The sequence below is a fragment of the Pelodiscus sinensis genome, chromosome 23 (genome assembly GCF_049634645.1).
Source record: "Pelodiscus sinensis isolate JC-2024 chromosome 23, ASM4963464v1, whole genome shotgun sequence".
NCBI lineage: Eukaryota > Metazoa > Chordata > Testudines > Trionychidae > Pelodiscus > Pelodiscus sinensis.
The window spans coordinates 12011549-12029654 of record NC_134733.1 but is presented as its reverse complement, the minus strand read 5'-3'; the positions used below and the strand labels follow the sequence as shown (position 1 = coordinate 12029654).

Below are 18106 nucleotides of genomic sequence, written 5' to 3'. Positions count from 1 at the left end.
AAGTACAGCTTCCCAGGCAGGCCCAGGTGGTCTGATCCTCTCTCTCATTTTGTAGAGAATCACCACTCCTTCTCCATGGACACGCACTGGCTAGTGAGTTCACCAGTCAGTTAATTCACAACAGTGATGGCCGCAGCTGCTGGCTCCTCCACCCCCAAACTACTTATCGATGATGGTGTCCTCATGGCTCAGCTCCTTGCTGAGTGCTCTGTACTCATGGCTGAGGTAGGATCACTAAGGGCAAATTCCCCCAATGCAGCTCCTAGGGTTGCCAGATGGTTTAACCAAAAATATCGAACACCACCCCACACCCAAAAAGAATACATGGGCCATCTTCTCTCCCTGCTCCAGACCAAACATCACCCCTGCAGAACCAGGTGGGCAGGCAGGAGGGCTGGGCACAGTTGCTGAGTGTGTGTAGGGTTGCCAGGTGTCCAGTATTGACCTGGACTGTCCAGTATTTTTGCCTCCTGGACAGGAAAAAAAATCAGAAAATACTGGGCATTTTAGGTGTCTGGTATTTTTAAAATTATTTAACCGGACAGGAGGCGAAAATATCGGACTGTCCGGGTCAATACCGGACACCTCCAACCCTAGCAGCTCCCTCCTGCATGATGGTCCTGCTGGTGGGGTCACAAGGGTCATGGTAAAATGGGTGCAACTGCAGGTTCTCAGTCTAAGAGGCTTCCCTGCCATTGTTCCCATCAGTCTTGGTCTCTATAAGTTGTGAATATCAAAGGGCCCCGTCTGAAATCATCAATCCAAACCGACCAAAGTTTCAGGAGAGGTTCAGATCGGAATCCCTGAAGCCAACTCTGCCTGTCGTTTGAAGTTCTCAGGTTGGCCTCTAAAACCCACCAGAGAGCGGCTGTTCTTGCAAGACGTTGACTGAAACCTCCAGAGAACACTTCACCAAATACAGTATTGTCATACCCACGCTCTTGCTCTAGTTCAGCCTGAAACCTCAACCTATGCTAGCCCTATCCCTGTTCTGAATCTGGCCCTCTTGGGCATCTCTACACAAATAACAATTAGTTTGTTGATAGATGCACTTTCATCAGTATTGTTGAAACAAGGCATAGACACACAAATGATGGGTCAACTTAGAATCTGCCTCTGTCCTGTGGTTTGAAATCCCAGAGCTCTCAGTAGTTTGTCCTCTATCTTTGGTATCACAGGGACCCTTCCCACCAAAAAACAGTGGTCAGATAAGGGGAGAAGTAAGTCTGGATGGGTCAGAGTAAGAATAAGGAACTTGTGCAAAAAGTGATCAGAGTTCTGTCTGGTTTGGAAATGAATAAGAGGAAAACCTACAGTATGTGGGGAGGCCAGGGACACATTTGAAATGATGAAACAAAAATGGATCCCAAACACACACAAATATGTGTTTGTAAAATACAGTCAAATGAAAACCGAGGTGCCTCAGCTAGCAGAAACAATCCAGTACAAAGGGTCTTGGAAGAGTCTTTAGAACCTGGCACAACCTCTGCTCCGAAGCTATAGAGTTCCCCCAGCACTTGCTCTCTAGGTCCCCTGGGTCCCTTTGGTGACTCAATTAAAGGACAGAAATGCTCTGGTGGGTGCAACTACAGGAATCTATAGGCTACTGTTTGCAGCTGTCATCAGTAATCAAGGCCACAAGAACAGTTGCCTAAAATCTATGTGCAGATTCTAGAGACTCATCTTGTCCCTTCCCCACCATTTTTCTCGCTCTCAGACATTAATCAGAGGGAATTAATACTGAGACAAAATAAAATGGCAACAACCTAACACACATAACACAACCTCCCATCCCAGATCAGCCATGACAAGAAATTGGCTCCAAATCAAAATCCCAGAGCCAAACACCTCTACAAGTCTGGGAACCCAAACTCCACACAGGATTTGAACTTCAGAGCTTAGGTCTGGCTTCTGGAGCGATCAAAACTCCATCTCACCTGACTGATCTTTGGCAGCCTTCTCACAGTGGCTTTGCTGGGGTCCAGTCTAGTGCCTGGGGGAGAAATATCCACATCTCTTCACCATTACCAGAGTTTAGCCATCTCAGCAGTGAGGCCAAGACTTGCATGATCCTGGGGGCCTGAGCTCTACTCTGTGCTGGAAGGTGTTCCTCTGGAACAGTGAGGGGGCACACTGGAGAACTGGGGCAGTCTGTACGACTGCTGCCCATGCTGTCTCTGCTCTGTGGACAGAGACCTTTGCTCTTCACAGCTGTTCATCTGGCACCTTTCCCAAATACTAAATTCAACTCTCAAAGTGTAAAATAACTCCCCAGTCAATTTGGGCCAATTTTTCTTCTCTGCGCACAAGAGGTGCACCAGCAAAAACACAGGCATGTCCAAGGGCTGCTACGTACAGGATCAGAAATGGATGCTGGTGGGACCCTTTATGCCAGACAGATATGAGGAAACTCAGCAGGAGGATTTCACGGCAGATTAAATTCACCCATGTGCAGAAGACCCAACACAAAGCCTATGTGCCACTTACACCCTGCTCTGGAATGGTGCACGGACTTTGTGACAGTCTTTTGCACAAGGGTGAATTTTACCCTTTGTGAAAATGGGCCAAAAAGTGCACCACGAAGCCTGATTTCCAGAGGGTAGGTGCTCACCACTCCCTGGGTATGTCTACACTACCCCGCTAGTTCGAATTAGGAGGGTAATGTATGCATACCGCACTTGCAAATGAAGCCCGGGATTTGAATTTCCCGGGCTTCATTTGCATAAGCGGGGAGCCGCCATTTTTAAAACCCCGCTGGTTCGAACCCCGTGCAGCGCGGCTACACGGGGCTTGAACTAGGTAGTTCGGACTAGGCTTCCTCGTGGTGTACCGGTAGTTCGGAATAGGAAGCCTAGTCCAAACTACCTAGTTCGAGCCCCGTGTAGCCGCGCTGCACGGGGTTCGAACCAGCAGGGTTTTAAAAATGGCGGCTCCCCGCTTATGCAAATGAAGCCCGGGAAATTCAAATCCCGGGCTTCATTTGCAAGTGCGGTATGCCTACATTACCCTCCTAGTTCGAACTAGGAGGGTAGTGTAGACATACCCCCTGAGACACAGGGCCCCTTGAAACACCTTGTGCTAGATGCCCAGTCCCCACTTTTAGCAATCAAGGACAATATTTTGTCCGTTTATGTCACTTTGTCCAATCTGGCAAAGTCTTTGGGGGGGGGGGTTTCCCCCTCTCCCCATTCTTTTTCTTTTACAGTTTTTTTATGAATTTCCTTCTGCTTCCCTCCCTTCCTCTCTCCCCTTCTCTCAAGGTCACACTGCTCGTTTGCACATTGAATATTTACTCAGCAGCCCGGGTCCTTTCACAGGCGCTCACCACAAATATGCTTTCTGATAAAGTCAGGAGAAAAGAAACTATAAAACCCAAAACAAGATCAGAAATAGCAAAGCCCAAGCAGGGCGAGGCAGGGCAGGCAGCAGAGTAAAATAATTCAGCAGAGAAAGCCAGCAAAGAGTTATTTTCTCCACATTTTCCCTGAGGTGTTCCTGCCCACGCCCCCCTTTGCCTGTTTGTTTTTCTGAACATTTTCATTCTGATATCAGGGCTGTGCAAACTGATTATGGAAGATGGTTCCGTTTAACTTCTTCTCACACAGGATGAAATTCATGCCCTATGCAAAGGCCAGGGACTTTGTGTGCATCGGTCTTCTGTGCTAACCCTCTGCATAGGGGTGACTTTCACCCCCAGTAAGTAGATGAGTCCTCAGCTCTCCAAGGGTGCATCTACACAACAGGGCTTACCTCGAAATAAGCTACACAAACTGAGCTACGTCAATTGTGTAGCTTATTTTGATATAGAGCACTCTTCCACCGACTTCCCTCACTCCTCGTACAAAGAGGGTTACAGGAATTGGAGTAAGAAGTCCTCCAGCTTGACAGTATTTCAACAGTATTTTGAATTAGCTGCCTGCTGTGTATACGTGGACTAAGTTATTTTGAAATAAGGCTTTTTATTTTGAAATAACATTGCTGTATAGATGTACCCCAAGATCTACTCCAGGCCCATTGCTCATAACTGAAGTGAACAAAGCAATGAGGGATTTTACTGTATGTTGTATTGTATGGAGCAATCCTGCATTGCTCTGGGAGCAGACGAAAGAGTTCAAATCCTGCTCACCCTACTCGTGCAAGTAAGTTTACTGAAGGATACTGGACTATTTACATGAATAAATTGAGCAGCAAATGGCCCTAGATGACCTAATGAACCAATCCCATCTCTTAACTTTTTGTCCCTTTATGATGTGATTCTACAGTCTGAACCTTCTTGCCCGGATGGGGGATTAGAACGTGTCTATTATACTGAGCTCCTATTTCACTCCCATAGATTTCAGGACTCTTGTATGATTCTACTGTGTGCTCAACTTCTGTTGTTCCCAGAAGATGTTGTGAGTTTGAAAAACTCCTGGTTAACTTCAATGGAATGGATGCTTGGCCAGCAAGGTGTGCTTCTGGAAACCTTAGCCCCAGTACTCATATTGTCCAACAAGGTTTTTTAATAATTTCTCAGTGGTATCATTTCCATCTCCATCTGACAATCAAAGCAAGCACATGGCTCTGATAGGAGAGATGGATCACAGCTATAGCCCATTCACTAGCTATGTCCTATACATTTCCCACCATAACCCCACCTCGGACTCCTACCCCATAGTAAAACATACAATAAAAAAGGATGGGAAAAAGGAACAATAACAATGGGGCCCACGTACTTTGAAATGGGTTCATCTGTTGGCATGGGCTTGCTTAGGCTTCCATTAATTTTTCAATTATATGGGGGCATTGATAGCAGTTTGAAATTCATGCACATCAGCTGGGCCATGGTCCGTGTCTGTAGGGGACTCACATGCCCAGAGACTCATCTCACTTACACAGATGTAAAGGTGGACTAACCACCAATGTCAATGGAGTTATTTGGATTGACATCAATGAATCAGATATCAGATCCAGTCTACCAGCTCCCAAAGGTCTGGTCACTAACACAATTAAGGAGCAATAGCATGTGTTAACAAAAGCCCTGATCCTCCCAATAAACGTAAGAAATATTGCCTCTGTGAAATAACTGTCCATCTGCTACGCCCAGGATGGTGTGATTGGTGCTGATTAAGCCCCCTCCCCCCTCTTTCAGAGGGATGAATGCCCTTGCCCTTCCCTTGTTTTAGTGACATCTGATATTGCTGCTTCCCTGTTCCAGATCACAGTGGAAAAGTCAGACCAGGAGTCCCTCCATCACACTGATCAGGGAAGATGACCATCCTAAACCATGCTGCCTAAACTCTAGAGTTTCCCTTGGATTTTCAGCCATGATCACTTCAATAGCTGGGGATCTAAAGTCTGTCTGCTACTTGGATTCATAAGCAACTGGTTCCAGTCTGCACTCTTCCTGGCAGCCTGATTGCCTCACTGGGGCAGGGGGAGCAGGGCTCTGGTGGCTGTTTCCATGGCGTTTCACCTTCTCTTTGAGGTTGCAGTGTTCTTTACTCCAATACAAGTGCTCTACCTCGGAACAGTCCAAACCACTACAGTAACACTACATGCTATGCTGACTGAGACCATTTGCAGAACTGTAGTAAATATATTACTAGAGTATTAATGATATTACAAGCTGTAGTACTTTTGGCTACTGATATTACGTCAGGAACTTCACTCATTGGGCCATCAACAGTACTGTAATATCACTAATGAAACCAGAAGTATCTTGGTGTCCAGTACTACTGCTGCAGCACAATTGCAATACAATTGCAATGGATGTTTGGCTCCATACTAACTGCACTGTATTAAAACTGTAACTTGTGGTGTTACCAGCCATTCACAGCACGGTAAGAACATTACTGTAGTACTAGTACTCTGGATCTGGAGTCTTCTCTGCCATTTGTGGTACTGTAGGATGTGAAGTACCCACAACCATTCTCAGTATTGTAGTAACAGTACTATTCTCTGAAACACTCCCGGCTACTTGCAGTACTACAGTAACACTGCTCTAGACTGCAGTGGTGTGGATTAGTGCTGTAGAATACTGTAGTACTTTTTTCCTGGCCAGATCTTTCCTGAGGAAGAGGTTGGCAAGGGTGCTCCTTGCCCTTAGTCTGGCTCCCCACAGCCTGCTGTCTTCCCTGGTATGGCCCGTCTCGACTCATTGCGCTCCCACTCACCCCCACCCTGTCGCGCACATGGCTTTAATGTTTTTATTACCTGTTTGACTCGCTGCCTTATTGCTTCTCCCCTTAATGGGGCCGTAACCGTGGAAACGAGGAATAAACGGCCACCAGAAAATGAGATGATTAAACAGGTCACCCTGGCAAAACAAACTCTGTGTTCACAGAGCCCAGTGGTGTATGCAGCTCCAGCTCAGGGAAATATAGCGCTTGGCTGTGGGGGGCTGGCAGGGGACATGGGACTTAGAAGCCAGGAGCGCCTGCCCCCAGGGGATGGGGCTGTATGCCTCTCAGAAGGGGACCATGTCTTCAATAGGAAGAGTGCCGAGGACTGGATAGGTCCTGCAGTAGAAGTGACTGGTGTGAATGTAAGCAGCCCAGACTATAAACAGAGCTCAGGCCTGGGTCAGTTCAGAACAAGGCCTCAAAAGACCTACCTCTGCACCTTGCCCTTGTCTCCTCATTAATCACCCCCCACAGGATTCAGATACCTCCTTATGTCCTCTTGTTTCTGGTTACCTCAGGCCTTGCCCCCACAGTGTCACTCTCCAATGGCTGTAGCAGTGGGACATTTTCCAGACAAACCCAGAGAAAGACACTGATTTTGGATCTCAATGAACTAAGGACGTGGCTAAGGAAAGGGACCTGTTTTCCTGTCATCAATCCTCCTCCAGCACTGTCCCTGAAATAGGCTTGTGTGACCCTTTCCTAGACCCTTTCGCCTACAGTGCCTTCTCCCCCTTCCACCTCCTCATCCTCCTGACTGTTACTGGTTTTCTCTCTGTGCTGCCAGCCACAACTTCTGTGGGCACAGATGTGTCCACGACCACAAGATTTCAGGCCCCAATGACACTCAGGCTGCAGCCATGCTAGGAAGGTGGAAGGGGGCAGAGCCTTTGCCTAGGACCTACCTCAGCGACATTCTGTGCCAGCTGTCTGCCAAATACCACCTGCCCATCCATGCATCCTTCTCTCTGTGAGAAGTTACTCAGCTTGAACCGAACTTGTTTCTAGCTCCCTGTCCTAGTCTGCTGCCCAGGTCACCTTGATCCCGACAGAAGCGCAGTTTACTAGGAGCAGACAATCTCAGGATGTCTTGGCCCAACAGTTAACAGGACAGAGGCTCTCCCTGGTGCTTTTCTGCAGATCACCAGAGTGTGACTATAAAAGGGATGAAGCCAAGGCCCTGCTCCACAAGTAACCTGGACCTATGTGGAGGGTACCGGGCCAGCATCTTGGGACAGGGGCTGTGGATTCCTGGATACACCTTCAGAGGGCCTAGCACATTGCAGAGCCATCGGAAAATGGAGAGTAAGTAGTCACAGAATTAAAAACCACCAAACAAATGACCATTACCTGGACTCAAACCCCATTATTATTATTGACCATGTTTATTATGGGCATGCCTGTGGCCTGGCTGAGATTGGAGCCCACTGTGCTGGCTACCGCACAGGCAGAATAAACGACAGCCTCTGCCCCAAGAAGCACCCTGTCTAACCAGACAAGACAAGCCCAAGGGTGGAGCAGGGTGTCACACACCAGCAGAGGAAATAGCTGCCATTGCAGAGCTGGAGCCATGAGGTTTGGAGTGGGGCTTGGTGAGGAATGGAGGCAGATCAGCTAAACAGCAAAAGATGACAGGGAGGACACTTCATAGAGGAAGAGGGGCAGAGCAGGGGGAAGAAGGAGAGTATGAGGGTCAGGTGTGGCGTGGGGCCGAGGTGATAAGGTTGTGAAGGAGGGAGTGGGAGAGGGTTGGAGACACAGCCAATCAGCACTGCCCAGGGAACATCTATCAGAACCATGGGAAATACTGATACACCATCAGCATCCCACAGTCCCTACTAAAATAGTGCCCGCAACTACTTTGGAAGCATCGTTCTCCGTCTGGCTGAAACCTGCAAGCTCTTTCCTCAAGCCAAAGGGGGCTGAGTGCCTCCAGAGAGGTGTCTCCCTTGCCCACTTCTTGTTCTGGGGAGTGCTGAGGAGAGAAGCGTCCTTTTTCACCTCTTTCCCCCATGCAGTTCTGCAGACCTAGACTTAGCCTCAGTCATACCAGAAGCTCTAAATATGACCCAGCCCAACCAGTCAGAGATGTCCTAACAGGCTCAGCTCACTCAGCCTAGCAACACAGAACAGGTTACAGGAAATCCCAGCAAGGTTCCCCCACAGCCACATCCTGGATTCCAGGCCTAACCAGAACATTCCACCAAAGCATCACCACACCATAGGCAGGTTTTAATCCAACCCAGAAAGGCTAGGAATAGGCACGAGTTTCTAGAGGCCCTGCACCATCCCTCCCCTCACTGCGGCTAGAGAGCTAGGCACTAAGACCTGATTCTAATCTCCCGCTATCAAACCCCAGCTCAGAGGCTGCATTTTTCAACAAACGTTCTTGAAAATAAAACAATGCAAAGAGAAAGCAAACAAATGATGTCACAAACCGTCCTCCAAAGTGGTCGGGATCCTGCCAAAAACTACATCCCGCCCCTACCTGTCCCAGACCTGGAGCTTCCAGGTGCCAAAAGTCTGCAGCGAACAGACTCACAGTGACAGAAATAACATCATCAGACACTTGCAAGCCCACAGCAATGGAGACGAAGAGACAATTGCTCGGGGTGTTTGAGCTGGTGGCTTCTCTTAAAGAGGCGCATGATTTACAGAAAGGAAAAGTTTCATGGGCCCGCCTCTTTGTATCAATTTGAGTGATATTTCTGTAGTTAGGTGGGAAAGTCACAGAACTCATAAAGTCCTCTAACTGGGAGGAGTTTGCTCATCAGAACTCAGCCACGCGAAGGGGTGGGGAAGTGAAAGGGAGGGACGTGAAGGGGGACGAGTGAAAGGGAAAGAGAGTGAAAGACTCAGAACAAAGGAAAGGAAGAGGGAGAATGACAGGAAGAACAAGGAAGAGTATGGGAAAGAGGCTGACTGAAATACTGAGGGTGAATGGGAAACCTAGCCAAAAAAAAAAAAAAAGAAAAGAAAGAAGGAAAGGAGAGAGAGAGAGAGAGAGAGAGAGCACATGACAAAGGAAAAGGGACAGCAAAACGGAGACAATGAGAAGGGTAGGAAAAAATAAGGTGGCAGGAAGGAGACGTACAGAGTGACAGCCAGCAAACGAGGGCAAAGCACTGTTCTTTCTCCTCGGGAGGGGCCTGGACCCCGATCCCTGGGACCTCCCCGGCAGCTTGCCGAGTTCCTCAAAGGAATCGGAAAGACTGCAGACGGACTGTGTGTCCATTTAAAATGTTCAACTGAAAGAACAAACCGCCCTCTGTACACGCCCCCCAACTCCCTTCCACCCTGGTAGCTCCCCATGAACAGCTGCTCCTGCCTTCAGGACACACAGACAGTAATTACTCCAGGAGCCGCTTCCTTCCTTCTCTGCCTGCTGTGCAGGGGGTCACTTTGAAAGGAGAATGAGGAGGGGAGCTTCAAACAAATATAAGACACTGAACCCCCACCGAATCGTGTGGGAGCCAGGCATGTGCTCAAGGAATTACCCAGCAGAGCTGGGGGTGGGGTTGTTCCTAGAAAAGTTGGGCTTTGCCCACAGAATTACACAGCAGAACAAGGGTAGCAGGTGTGTCAAACTGCCATGCATGAGCCTGCAAAATGGCAAGCAGTCCAAGGAAGAGAAGCTTGGGAAAGGGTTGTGGTGCAGCTTCTGGAGAAGTCAGGCCTGTTCTCAGTAGAAAATGGGGCACTGACAGGACCTCCAGCAACAGAGGAGCTCTCATGCTCAGGAATTCCTGATGGGGAAGAGGAGAGCTCCCATGGGTGGGTCAGTCCAACGTGTGGATAAGCACAGGCACTGCCCTGGCAAACACCTTGCAGGGAGGTGGAGCTGCTTTAATGAGAAGATGCATCTATGACTCAGGCCTCAAAGGGATCAGGACTTTTTATTATTATTATTTTATTTTTTCATCATAAATTCCGCCCTAGGATGCCAGATCCCGCCAGGTTTTTCTGGAAATACCAGACAAGGACGAGTGGCGTTGACTGGCGTTTGATGGTTTCCCAGGTTGAGAAGCTACAGTACATTCCAGTTCCTAATTTTCCCTTGGCCTTGCCTATGCCACTGGCAGCTGTTCCGCAGGGAATCGCAGGCAAGGGGGCTGCTCTCTCAGGAATCACTTCCATTTTCTAACAAGTACATATTCACAACTGTAACAGCCCACTGATACTTTGCCCCTATTGTCTGGGATCTCACAGGTCTTCCAAAGACCCCTCTGCTGGAGCCATGAATACTAAGGAACAAGAACAGGACAGAGGAAGCCCAGGGAGGACCCAAAAAGGCAGGAGAATTGTGGAGGCTGGGGAGGGGCAGAAGTAGGATCTACTCTGCCTAGGGGAGCAGCATTCTTGGCCACAGCCCTGCACTTTGCCCATAAACAGGCCCCAGCCCTAATTCACTGATACCCATTGCTGAAGTGCCTATCCCCGGCTCTGGGCTGCTAAGGTGGTATGTTGTTAATTCCCGCATTATTGACAGGGAAGCAGAGGCACAGAGAGAAAGAAAATGATGGGCCAAAGCCAGGAATAGAAGCTAGGTCTCTCCTGAGCACCAGGATTTAACCACTAGGCCTCTCCCCCCTCAGTTAATATGGTTGCTCATGGATGTCTCCTCTGCAATTACACAACATTCCCTAGCCAAAAAAAGGGATCCAAAATAAGCCAGGGCCCTCTGTTATACTCAACTTCATTGCTTAGATCCTCCCAGCCCTTCCAGCAGCCCTTTGGCCTCCACTCTGATAGGCTGCAAGATGGTCCCCATTGCGCATGCACACACCCTCCTCACCCACTTCGTCCTCCTGTCCTGTGCAGTTTGACACCCCACCCTTTTGTGCTTGATGCCCTGCAGGTGAGATTGGCTGGCAGCAGAGATGAGATAGAAGCTGGTGCAGGGCTCCTTATCTCTGAATCTCCTCCAGAGCCAGCTGTAATGAATGCTCCCCAGTCTTCCCTAAACTGGAAAGTTACCTGCCTCCTTTAGAATGGGGCTGATTGGAACATGTAAATTGCAGTGGGGAATAATTTAACAGTCCAGGTGGCTGGGTGATTTAAAGCTCTCTCCCCCAGCCTGTGCTGACCCCTGATGCTCACATGTCTCACAGACCCATGTGGTGTTGAGAAAGACCAGAACTAAGGCTCTTGCCCAGACCCCTCCTTGCTAGCTTCAGAGGACTCTGGTCTCAGAGCAGCTAAGAAGCCTATATCACAAAAGCCACCAGCACTTCTACCACCTCTCTTGGCAGCAATGTCAGCAGAGCTCAAGGAGCGAACGCACCCAGAAAGCAGAGCTCCCCTCTCATCCATCTGGCCAGCCAAGAGGCACCCTGGCACAGGTGGCGGAGTGCAGAGGAACCTCACGTTGCACAGGCCATGCTGGGCCTGCCCTATGGGTAAAGAGAGGATTTTAGCATTCAGAGCTTTAAAGTTAGCCCCATCCACACACCTGCAGAACTAAAACACAGAGGCACCAACCTCTCCAGAAGCCGAATGAGAGAAGAGGTCTCAGCACAGCAAGAGTGAGTGTACAGCAGCATGTAACAGGGACTGTGTACAGAGCATGGGTGTGGGGGGGTGTGGCCGTGCATGCAGTGTGGCTGTGCAGAGTGTGTAGGAAATGTCTGGAGCAGGGCTGGATGTGTATGTATACAGCATGACTAGGTGTTTAGAAGAGCATGGAGTATTGTGTCCAGAGGAGGCACAGATGAGTGGGCATGTGCATGAAGATAGTGTCTCCAGGGCAGGTGTGTATGTGTCCGGTGCAGCTGGGGGTGTCTGCATACAAGCATGTGTGGCTATGTCTGGAGCAGGTGTGTGTGTGCAGCACAGTTAGGGGTGTGTACACATCTGTGGGTTCCACTTGACCCTAGACACACCTATGCAGATCTTTACTTTTTCCCTTCAGTTCACAAGGGCTACGTCTAGACTGGCATGATTTTCTGCAAATGCTTTTAACAGAAAAGTTATTCCGTTAAAAGCATTTGCGGAAAAGAGCGTCTAGATTGGCACGGACACTTTTCTGCAAAAGCACTTTTTGCGGAAAAGTGTCCGTGCCAATCTAGATGCAGTTTTGCACAAGAAAGCCCCGATTGCCATTTTCGCAATCGGGGCTTTTTTGAGCAAAACAATACCACGTTGTCTACCCTGGCCCACTTACGCAAAAGCATTTGCACAAGAGGGCTTTTGCCCGAACGGGAGCAGCATAGCATTTCCACAAGAACACTGACAATCTTACATGACATCGTCAATGTTCTTGTGGAAATTCAAGCGGCCAGTATAGACAGCTGGCAAGTTTTTCCACAAAAGCAGCTGCTTTTGCGGAAAAACTTGCCAGTCTAGATGCAGCCAAGGGGCTTTGCTGAAACAACCCTCTCAGAAGCCACACAGGTGGCTGGGGGCGAATGATCATTTCACACCCAACACTGGGAATGGGGCATCCAAATTCCATACTGGGCCAGGAGTGCTCAGAGGGCTGTGGGCACTTAGGTCAGCAAGTGAACGGCACCCCACGCTTTCCTTGTCTTTCTCCCCTTCCCTTCTCATCCTCTCTGCCCCTCTTGCTCTCTCACCAGGTTGTGTGTGGCTCAGCTTTCCTTCTGAGTTTGAAACTGCCCCAGGACTAGAAGATCCAAACAGTTTCCCACCTCAGGAACATTTTGTGCTTGTTGTTTGTTTTTTTGTTTCCCCAGCAGCTGACAATTGCTCTGCCCTGTACCTGGTACCTCAGCCAGGACTCCATCCCCTAAATCAGCAGGGAACCTCCCATGAGCCAGAAGATAAGGATGGGAAACCTCAATGGCTCCAAAGAAAGGACTTTAGGAACTTTGAAGAGGAACATGCTGTAACCAGGTGAATTACAAATTTATATTTTTATGGGGCTGGTAGGGAAGCATCTGGAGGACGAAAATCCCCACCAGATCCCACTGCTGCAGTGCTGCCAGCTACTCTCCTTGTGGGCCGAGGGATGGGGATACTTCCGGTACTTTTGTGTTCAGATGGAAAGGGCATCTCCTCAGAAACAGGAGGAAGGGCAATGCTGGCCCAGTGGGACGCAGGACAGGGAGGCACCTGTGAGGGGCTCTCCCATGAAATCAGCACCACGGAGTCCAAAGAGAGGAGAAGAGAGTTTGGAGTTTGTGGGAGGGAACAATATATTCATACCCATTCAGCATCCACTCTACCAACCAATCCAACCCTGCACCCATCCAGCATGCCAGCCCAGCCCTGTACCATCTAACATGCAGCAAGTGTTTGCTCCTGTTCATCTGCATAGTTCCTTAGCCCAACCTTGTTCTCATCTAGCTCCCAGTTTCCCTACCCAGATTGGTCCCGTCTTTGTCCAGGCCTCATCTCCTCCTATGGCCCATCCAGTACCGCCCCATTCTCCCCTTACATCTGGCCCAGCCCTTTTACACTCCCTCACCTGACTGGGCCTCACGCTATCCATTGCCAGCCCATCCTCCATCCACCGAGTGCCCACCTTCTGCATCTGGCCTAGCTATTCACCCAAGATACATGTTTCTGGCAGCTCTATAGATCCCAGTTTGTGTTTCTAACTTGTACAGTCAGAATAAGAGGCTAATAAGTTTCTTTGCCTGTCTCTGGTGCCCCTCCCAGCCCCACACGCCATGCTGCTCTGGGAGAAGAAGCAGGGAGCAGCGGGGTCCTGGTCTGATGGGGGCTTTCAATCCTCAAAATGGATTTTACCTGTTTCTGAAAGCCTCCCCCCCCTCCTCCACTCCCACATCCCCTTCTCTCCAGGGAAATCAGTCTAAAAGGGGCTAATGGAACAATGTCCCTCTCTCATTCTCTCTCTCTTTTTTTTTATTAGCATTTGTGGAATTTATTCCCAAACTCTCCTAATCTTTCGTACACAACCATTTGATTTGCATAACCCAGCCCCCTCTCATAAAAACTGGCTGCTAGTTTAATTAAAAAATGTAAATTTGCTGTCATCTCGGGGCCTGGTGAATTAGGACGACATTGGCATTTTTTATTGCTGAAGACGTCCAAATTGATCCAGTCCACATTAAACCAGGGGGAACAGTACCATGTGGGATGTTGGGATGTGGGTTCTGTCCATACTCTCCCCAAATAAAATATCCTGTGCCCCCTCTCTGGCTAGCAAAGGGAGACCAAGACATGGATTGTCCCAAACCACCTTCTGGTTGGCCAAAAAGCCAGCTGGGCCTTTTCAGCGATGGTATTCCTCTGAACTGACTCCTAGTTGGAACCCCACCACCCTAAAAAAAATATAGACCACAAGATATCCCTGTGGATGAAAAGCGGCAGCAGCCTGGAGGTGCAAGACAGGAGGGGAAAGACACCAGCACTCTCCTCCATGTCCCAAGTCACGTTCTCTGCACCAGCCTGCTACTTCCCAGCCACTTTCAGCCAACTTTTGCATGTGAAACTCAACAGGCAGCCATTCCACAGCCCAGATTTACTTTTTGATGGTAGAAAGTAAGTCAAGAGTAGGCCCAAGACACAAGGGCAGCCCAGTTGTTATGAAAAAATCTGCAAGAGTTTACCAGGAGGCTGTTGGGAACTGACTAAAGCACGAAAGCCCTGCTGTAGAATTCTACCCATTCCACCAAAACCAAAACAAACTGCAGAAAGGTTCCCCATTTACATGGCCTTCCCCATATTGGTGGGTAGCAGACAGGGGAGGAGGGCAAACATCTCAGGGAACCCAAGAAAGAAACTAAAGGTTCAAAAATTACGTAATAAATGCTTACTCCCGCCCAGCTCCAGTATCTGTATTGATCACACCCACTTACACGCTGTGTTCTCTATCCGTGTAGTAGGTGCTTTTTTTGTTTACAGTGAAAGGATACAGTACATTGCCTGTACATACACACCCTAATTTTTTTTATCGAAATGCTGTTTAAAATCCAGCAGCTGTAGTTTAGAAGCAACAAGGGTGGTGTCCCCACCCTAAGGGATATTTCTACTATTATCTGAAAACAGTATTTTACACTATGAAAATACAAAATTATCTCCTACTGGAAAATTGAGTGCGTCCAACTATCTGAATATTAAAGTGCCCCCTCTTCCCAAAGTACCTATGCTCCTTGTCCCCACTCTGAGTGCAGTTCCTGTGATCTTGTACTGAGGTAACTCTGATGAGGGAAGGGTCCCACAGAAAATGATGGGAACCAACTGCTTCGGATATTTTAAAGCAGACTCCTAGACAAACACACATAGGGAACAATCGTATGCTGGCCCCAGTTGGATCAGCTGCCTGGCAGATCTTTCCTACTTTTAACTTCTATGGAAGTTTCTGGTAATAGAGGTCCCACACATTAACTCAATGTACAAAGCCCTTAGTAAGACCACACCTCCAGACTTTATACCCTGGGTCCTCATCAGTGAGCGTCCAGGATATTCAACTCCCACCACTAGAAATTTTTGTTTCTAGTGGTAGTGCACATGCCTCAGTGCACATAAAATTCATTCCGCACATGGATGGAAAAAAATCCATACATGCATGGGAAAGATTAGAGGAAACAGTGGTCCCTGTGGACTTCCCTCTCTCTTGTGAACCACCCTTCAGATACAGCCCTGGGGATACAAGACCTAAAGGACTAGAGAGAATTCAAGCCAAAATGACGGAGGGAAGTAAGCTGGCCTCCAGGAAGATAATGGCTAGAGGAGGTATTTATGGGGCAGATCTTTACCTTGTGATCACAGAAGATGGTTTCACCCACATGTAGGCTGTAATGCTGGCCTAAACAGATCTCCTCGCACCCTGAGCCCCAGTCAGAGTGTTGAACGTCCATGTTACCTGTGAGCACCATGGGGAAGACCAGGCGTGCATTACAAGGGTGCGGGGCAGAGGGCAGTTTCCATAGAAATGATGACAGGACAGGAAAGAGGAGGCCCAGGCCCAGGCGCTGGTTACTGGAGAAGCTAGTTGACTCTGCAGGTAGGAGGGAGTGTTTGCACTTATTGGCTGACAGGGTACAACTCCAGCCAGCAGGAGGCATTACCTCTCCAGGAAGAGGAATTTAAAATGGAGAGAGGTCCTGAAACCAGGCCAACTATAGTTGTAAACACCTGGCACAGCTACAGTTTGATCCCCAATCTAGGAGCTTCTACAGTTCCTGGAAATAGGGATGGAGGAGGGCGGGCAAATCATTGTTTAGTTCTCTTTAAATTATCCACCCTCCTTAAATTCACCACAACTTTAACACTTCCCCTACCCACTCAGCCTCCCAGCTACTTGCTCTACTGAAGAGATGCAACAGCACACACCCAGGCCTGGGCCAACCGAGATCTCAAATCAAGGTGCAGGTGTCCTTCCTGCTCTTTTTAATTCCTGATATCATTAAAACAACAACAACAACTTTATCCTTTTGAAGCAAAATAGCAGAGTTCAAAGTTCAGGCCAGTCAATCATCAACCAGTTTATTACAGTCTTATCACTTGTAAAAATATACTACAATAATGATCCAAATGACAAGATTGCCAGTGCAAGCTGGTTTGGCCCACTGATGTCATGTAGTTTTTAACAAGAGGGGAGGGGTATTGAATCATTGAGGGGCATGCTGTTTCACTTTCCCAGTAGGACTGGGTTGGAAAGACTATGTTGGAACCCCATTTAATGGGAAATGGGACCTGAGGGATTCCTGACAAATTCCAAATTCACCTGTACCGAACTCCCAGACAGGGTTGCGAACTCCAAGCCCAAGACCTACACCAGGCCTGGCAACATAATTCACCCAGCCACCACCGAATCCCATGTTGAAATCACACCCCAGCCATCATACTGGGCCATGAAATCTCAACCCTAACTCTAACCCACACACACAGCGTGCCTCAAACTCAACCCGTCCCCCAACCTGACAACAGGCCGAGGGCCCCACACACCCTGCTGGCCCAACACCAGAACTAAGGCCAAAGATTGGGCTACAAAATTCATTAGCAAAACAGCAGCCAGTCCCGATACCTGGCCCTGTAATCTGAAACCAAAACCAGCAAGGAGGGGGCCTGCCATCCCTCCTCCCAGAGTCTACATACTTCACATGGAAAAGACAAAAACAAACCCATCCCAGATGTGCCCGGGTGAAAAAAAAAACTCATTAAATGTAATAAGCATCCTCTTCATCTGACACTACCTTGTCCCAAATAAATTAAATTCCTTTTCATTTAGACAGCACAGGAACCTGACAAGCAACCTTTACCAACAGGACACCAGAGCTTAGAAGGGGGTTACAAATTTAAAGAAAAAACAACCCACATGCCTTATATATAAATGCAGATTCATTTCAAAACCTCCATAAACTTCCTCCCTTCGGCATCCTCCCCCCTTTACCCCATTTGTCCCTCCCTCCTCCCCTCTCTCTCACCCTGGAGTTTCTCTCGACTGCCTCCCAAATAATCATGCAAACAGATTTGGATTTGAAATCTACCGGGAGAGAGAGATCCTCTTGAAGCAGCCTCCCCCCCCCCCCTTACTTTATCTGGTTACAGAAAGAGGCTGGGGGGGGGGGGACTTCCGTAAAACAACTGAAAGAAAAGCGAAAGAGTCTGAGAGTTCCCACCTTGAGCTGTACCTGGGGGACAAGTACCCTGATTCTAAGCTACTCCCCCCATACTCTCTCAGGCTTCCACACTCTAAACTTATTAAGTTACCTCCATTAGGGGGAATCCGCCCCAAAACAATACCCCTCCCATATCAGAATGACATGTCATCCCTCCACACACATACACCCCTGCACTGGCTTTGGGAACATTAAAAAAGTTTCTTCTCCCTCCCACCAAACAGGAAAACAAAATAAAGAGAAATTAAAATTCCCCCTCTCTCTGAGGCCACCCAAAGCTGATCAGCTGTGCTGGGTAGTTTATTAAACTAAAAGAGAAACTATTTATAGACGAACCGGTCCCATCGGTCGCGCCCGCAGGAAAGAGAGCGAGAGAAGAGACACAGGCAG

The 18106-nt window shown here is 48.5% G+C and overlaps 1 protein-coding gene across 9 annotated transcripts in view; it reads right to left on the bottom strand.

Annotated features, from left to right (window-relative positions):
• The window catches only part of CASZ1 (castor zinc finger 1), a 272945-nt gene that overhangs the window by 108213 nt on the left and 146626 nt on the right, over positions 1–18106 (bottom strand). Inside the window, exon 1 of one of the 9 annotated variants that reach the window (XM_075906430.1) lies at positions 15851–17460. The exons of the other annotated variants lie outside the window; for them this stretch is intronic. The gene's annotated coding sequence lies outside the window, so the exon portion shown is untranslated. Of the gene's footprint in view, positions 1–15850; positions 17461–18106 lie in introns of those variants that run through there. 9 annotated transcript variants of the gene reach the window in all.